The sequence below is a fragment of the Corvus brachyrhynchos genome, unplaced genomic scaffold, assembly GCF_000691975.1.
Source record: "Corvus brachyrhynchos isolate BGI_N302 unplaced genomic scaffold, ASM69197v1 scaffold283, whole genome shotgun sequence".
NCBI lineage: Eukaryota > Metazoa > Chordata > Aves > Passeriformes > Corvidae > Corvus > Corvus brachyrhynchos.
In genome coordinates this window covers 315,223-321,638 of record NW_008237409.1, presented here as the reverse complement: position 1 = coordinate 321,638, position 6,416 = coordinate 315,223, and the positions used below count along the sequence as shown (strand labels likewise).

Genomic DNA, 6,416 nt, shown 5'->3' with positions numbered 1-6,416 from the left:
TCCCTGTCCTCAGTCCCTAACAAAGTTGTTTTCATTATCGGGGAAACCCCTGGAGAAGCGTTAGCATTGTAAGTAGCCCTTGTAAGTGGAACCAAATTAGGGAAGCGAGCAGACAACAGAGCAGAGAAAACAGATTTCATTTTCTATCTATCAGGTTCCATTAGCTTCACAGACAGGTCTCTATCCCGGCGTGGCCTGTCTGTGGTCAGAGTGCACCCAGCAGACTGAGATGGAAACATGTCTGCTGCTGAGCCTGACACTGCTCTTGGATTTAACTCTCAATCACCAGCTGAGCGAGGGACAGTGCAATCCACTGGGCACCAGCCAGACACATTCCTACTACATCCTGCAAGCAAAGCTCTCTGCAGTGGTCACCTGGTTTACAAATAGCTCAAAGCCCATACATACCTCTGATGTGCATCCAGGTGAGATCAACTGCTGCTGAAAAGGTTCTTTGCACCCTACTCCTCCACACACTGCTGCAAACCCCTTTTACCCACCAAACTCCTTCCAGCACCTGCAACACATCACGGGCAAACTGCTTAAACACCACAGCAGGACTTCACCCAGCCCTGGCAATGGGGGGACACAGACTCCAGTCACCCTGAACAGCCCTCACAGCTACAGGGGAAGCACCATCAGGAAGGGAGGGGAAGAAAATTTACCTTCTAATTGCTAACAAGCCCCATTTTTCCTTGCTAGCACATAAACAAGGGAATTTGGCTCTCTTGCTGCATTAATGCCACTTGTGAAAACTAACTTGGGAGGCTGGATGTTTTTTCCAGGGTAAGGAGATGTTCCAATTACCAGTAAATTGCCTGCGCTTGGAACAATGCTGCATATTAATTCAAAGCAAGTGAATGTTCATTGAATTACCCAGAAGAGTAAACAGCTTTTTGTGGGGTGTGTAAATAATCCCAGGGTAGCAAAAAACTTGAGAAAAGAGATTTTAAAAACTAATTTGCCTGGGCAGAGAAAAAAATTCAAATGAAGTGAGTAAAAGAAAGGGTTATCAATGAAATGGTTATTTTGGTTGTTACGAGCTGGGTCATGTATTCATGATTGGAAGGAGCAGTCCCAGGTTGCCACCAGCACTGCACAGAGACTTTCCCAGGAGAACACGAGCAGCCCCATCCCTGCCTTACAGCCCCTGTGGCTCTCCCAGGCTCCCCATGGCAGGAGGAACACGGACCAGATGCTGTGGGGAGGAAGAAGGGGATTCAGGGGTTGCTGTACTTTCCACCTGAACCAAACTCCGACGTCTCTCCAGCTCAGTGTCCATTACCGTCACTAACGAACAGGCTTAATAAATGCACATGGCTTCAGGGGGTTTTCCACCATTTTCTTTTTTTTCCAACTCAGCTCCCTCATCACTGAGCTAATGCACTAATGGACACTTACCATTACCTAACTTCCGACCTAATGGGTACAGCAAATAAGTGAAAGGCTCATAAAATCAAATTTACTGAGCATCATTCCTTTTGCTGTCCATTAACTGAAACTATTTATCAGGTTAAACAGATCCAGGGTATGGAGCTATATTCATCTTGTTTTAATGCTGTTACGTGGACATTTCAGGATCCTGGGCTCTCCAGAAATTGCAGGGAAGTGCTGTGAGACCAAGCTGTCACTCCTGGCAGCAGTTTCGGAAGCATGAGGGGCGCACCAGCCTGGAAGATGGGTGGGTTTCTCTTCCTTGAGGCATGAAGGAGCTGCAGTCAACTGACTGCTGTAACATTCCTGGGAACGGGAAGGTGCTGTTAACCTTAATGACAGTGTCTGGTTTATAAATACCCAAACTAGAGACAGATTAGATGAACTTCAAAAACTTTTATGTATATATATTTAAAGGGTTTTCACTTGCTAAGTTACTTTTTCCCTTTCTAAACTCCCAAGACCCCAGTAAAGCCAGTCAATACACCATTACAATCATTTGGGGACCAGTAAAGCTTTGAAAAATAGCATCTGCACTGTGGATTTCAAGAAACCATTTGAACCACAGTAAGCCTTGAAGATAACTTTGAAATGTATTTTGATTTCTCAATAATTTCTTGAGAACCATTAAAAGAAATGAAAACTCTGCACCCTGGACAGACACAGGCTGGGAAAGCACTGTGAGGGGGGAAAAAAGTGTTGTCAATACTTAGGAAAGGATCTAAGGAGTGTCCCCAAAGCACTGTTTTGCTAGCAGAGGAGACAGCTGGAGCTCTCCTCTTCCCCTGTCCATAACACCATCGCCACCCCCGAGCCTCGCCCTGCGCCCTTCGGGTGCTGCCGGTCCCTGCTGCTGGACCCTCAGAGCTGCTGCAGCCACAGCTGGGGCTGCTGCCACCTCAAAACACAAGGAACTGCTTGTGGGGGTGGTTTCCTGCTTGAAATGGTGTTTGGTCCCCAGAAACCCAGTCCTTCCTCTCTCCTTTCTCTTACTAGCTGTCCATTTGACTATTTTCTAAAACAAAACAGCAGCTTCAATGCATCCAAGTAATGGTATTTCAGGCTTAAAAGCCGTGCTGTGCACATGGTTCACAATTAATCAAACAGCCTCTAATGTCTCCTGACCTACTTCTCAGATCCTTCCTCGTATCTGCTTAAGATAAAACCCTTGCTGGGATTAAAGCATTCATGGCATATGTCCAAAGGTCAGAAAAGGCCATGCTGGAACCACAAACCAAGAAAACTGCTCCTGGCAGTTTCAGTGTTGTATTTTACCTTCAGGACAGGAAAAAACTTATTAAAACTGTGAATTATCACACCCATAGGAAGAGCTGGAGCCTCTCATTGCCGGGTGGTGCCTTCCAAGCCAAAACCAGCCTCTGAATGTACCTTTCTTCCTGTAAGGTGAGAACAAGACATCAAACAGAAATTAGGATCTGTTTTTGCTCTTAAATAACTTAATTTCCTTCAGTATTTATGCCACAAATGGGAATTAAGAAGTAAAGTATTTGAAGCCATTAAAAAATTAAATGCCTGGTTTTCCACGTTGTCAGGTGTGGGTTAATTTGGTCTCCAGCACAGGCGGCACTCCGCAGTCGAGCACCAAATGCATTTGGAACATTTCTCAGTTGGCAGCAGAGCGAGCTTGGTTCTGAAGGCCACCAGCTGGTACCAGAGATACCAGCTGTGAGCAGGAACCAGGCCCTGGAGAAGTGACAAGGATGCACAGTCTCGCCCGTGAGATGCTCTGTGCCACACACGGGAATGAATTCTGAGTGGAATTTTCCCCTTCTTTGTGAGTCCCTCTCTGTGCCCTAAGAGTGGCTGGGGACAAACTGAAGCCAAGCCTGGTGTCCCACTGAAATGAGGGGGGGGTCACCCTGTGCCACAGCAGTGCTCAGGGTGATGTCCAAGCAGAGCCCGGCCATGCCAGCCCAGCTCACTGGCCCCCACCAGCTGCCCAAGGCTCCGTGTCGATTCGGGCACTGCCGAGCTGCAGCTGTCACTGGGGTTAATGACAGCCAAGTGAGGAGCAGGAGTACAGTGTGCCTTGGTTTTCAGTTAATTTAGCAGATGATGTCAGCTGTCCAGGCTCAGGCTATTTCCATTCCCCCCCATTAACCCCAGCTCTGACAGATGGTACTGCTGCACTTTGGGGACCATCCATCAGTCCCTGTGACTCCCAGTGACACCACTTCCTGTACACTCAGGGTGACTGAAGAAAAATTCCGTTGTTTTTGTGGCTTCCCAGTCATTCCCGAAGCAGGATCAGGCCTCCAGGAACCCATGGTGCTGCCGGAAATGGGGATTCAGACATTGGTGCTTGGCCCTTTCCGCTGGGTCAATACCTGAACCAACTCCTGCTGCAAGTGGACACCAGGAACTTGGGAAGGCTTCCTGCAGATGAGCTGAAAAACTGCTGTCTCAGGTCCTCAGGGTCTGTGAGAATTTGACTATTTGTGTTTAATCATTTTTAGCAGAGATGGGCAACTCTAAGTCTTAGAGTTCTACTTAAAATCTTGCCACCTTCTTGCATATCGAATTTCTGTTCTAGCAGGAACAGGACTTTCAGTCTGAAGCCCCTGCAGTGTCAGTGAAAGATGACATGAGATGTGTGATGTAGGAAAAATCTTTCTGATTTTTCAGAGGAAGTTTCATGATTTCAATTTTCTCATGTTCTGGAGATGAAAAAGAATTCCCGTACAAGGAGTCCTTTGGAAGAGGGAAAATTTTGGTTACTTCAAAGGCTCTGTTTGAACAAAATATAGTTTTCCTTGAGCCTGACTTGTGGAAAGTGTCAGAAAACTGAAACATTAAATTCTGAAAACACAAACAGGCATTCCTCCTTGAGCACCCTGGAATGAGGCTGGAACGCTGCCCCCTTCCCAAAGCATTTTTTTTCCTTCCAGGTTCTCCCCAGAATACATGTTTTGTTGGAACTCTGCGGCCTCAAACACCTGCAGTTACAATGATGCCACGGTTAAGGGCTGTGTTCCACAGGAAGTCAGCCCATCCAGATCTGGGCAAATCAGCCCTTATTACTTATTTATGAGAGTTAATTTCATGTGCTGGCATTTCACACGCCATATGGAGGAGCGGCTGCCTGAGCCAAGCTGCAGGCAGCTCTCAGCTGCCTTTTTTTTTTTTTTGGTTGTTTTAAATACTGCTGCTCGTGACTGAAGCAAGGTTAATCACTGCCTTTACTAAGAAAAATGACTTCTTGAGAAACCCCAAATCCTCACCTCCCAGGCAGGATTATGCCACAGAGAGCTGGTGTGCCCCAGCCAGGGCACCGGCTGCCTGGTGCCCCAGGATTCACAAACAGACCAGGGTGGTAGGTACAGTTACAGATAACAGAGCTTGGGTATGTGCAGCCACATCTGTTAATTTTCACAAGCACCAGTTCCTCCTGTTATTTGCTCATCTGATGGCGACAGGGGAACAGTCTGGAGTGATTTGCCATCAAAGCCCGTGTGCTGCACACCCAGCAGCTCAGTCCCTGCTGCTGTGTTCTGTGCTGCCACTATCGCTGAGAAACCTTTCCTCATCAGTATTTTCTGCTAAACTAGGAGTCTTTGTCACTTTTGGGAAGCTTTTTGTAAGGGTATCAAGGCCCAGGTTTGACCAGAAACTCTTATTGTGTAACAAAACTAGAACTGTGCACACTGGGGATTTGCATTGCTTCAGCTGCCCGATAAGCTGATCCCTGACATCCATCCAGACAAAAATATACACCCAAAAATATACAGCTTTTTTCAGTATTTCTCCTTTTCAGATGAGGTATGTCTCCAAAGATAGCACTGAGACAGATTCACAGGAAGGTTGTGGCACTTCTGGTATTTGCTGTATGAGAATGACATTTGTGATAAGAAAAATGGAAGACGTGGAGCAGTAACGATGGCAATAACACTCCACTGGGGACAAAGAAATTATATAAGGTAATGGAAGCTGAAATGGTGGGATGGCAGGAAGGGGACCGTGGCAGCTGGGAAGCAGAGGAGCAGCAGTGCCGAGGTGGGCTCAGGGAGCAGCTTTTGTCTGGGATGGAATGAGCAAGAGAACAGCCCCAGCTGTCTGGCACTGGGGGGGACCTGGAGGAGCCCCTGAGTGAGCCCCCAGGGTCTGAGCACGTGGGTACAATAATCACAGCTGCCTGGTTCCCCCCCCTGCATCCTTCCTCATCACAGCACCAGTTCCCTCTCATTTTCCCCACGTTTTATTAACATCTCTTTTCTCCCAGAGATTTCCATGACTAGTGGATCCTACACAAACCTGTTTGTTTCCTTCATTTATGAGGTATCTTTGATCTATCTGTGAAGTGCTACAAACACTGTAATATAAAACTGTTCTCATTACAGTCTGAAATCAAAATTTAGTAGAAGATGCACAAAGCAGAATAAACTTTCAATTAAAATCTAAACACTGTACTGAGAAAGAAAACTGGAGGGAGCTCCAAGGCTTCTTTGCATTAAAAATGCCTGAGATTTAATTTCACTGTGACATCTCCTTGGAATTACACTGCTAATTGATCAAATTTTGTCTGTCTGTTATTTAAACTTTCAATAAAACTTAGATTAATGGAAGGTGTAATCCTCACAGGCAGAACAAATATTCCCATTGTTCGTGTCAGGTATGGAATAGCAATGCCCCTAATAACAGTTTCTGCATTCAACCTGGGAACAAGAAGTTAATCATAAAAGTGTGGTGATTCCTTAATTGCTTGAATGAAAATTTCTCTGTGTGCCATTCTCCTCTCCCGTGCTTCCCCACCCCCTCTCTCCACAACTGCTGCTACAGATCTTTAAAACCACACAAGGCAGCATTTCCAGGCCTGATTTGCTTTGTTCCTGATGCAAATGAAACCCCAACTTGCTCTACCCATGGTCTCCCAGAAGCACCTTCAAAGCAAGCAAGCAAGCAAGCAACAGCTTTATGGACTCACAGAATCAATGAGGCTGGAAAGACACTTAAGACCCCCGAGC

The 6,416-nt window shown here is 46.4% G+C and overlaps 1 long non-coding RNA gene across 1 annotated transcript in view; it reads right to left on the bottom strand.

The window, feature by feature from the left end:
* The window catches only part of LOC108445893, an 8,026-nt gene extending 1,616 nt beyond the window's left edge, over nucleotides 1-6,410 (bottom strand). The window contains exons 1-2 of the long non-coding RNA XR_001860914.1: nucleotides 2,710-6,410; nucleotides 409-1,740 (exon numbers count right to left, since the gene is read on the bottom strand). This is a non-coding gene — a long non-coding RNA (uncharacterized LOC108445893). The remainder of the gene's footprint in view (nucleotides 1-408; nucleotides 1,741-2,709) is intronic.
* Nucleotides 6,411-6,416: the final 6 nt, after the last annotated feature.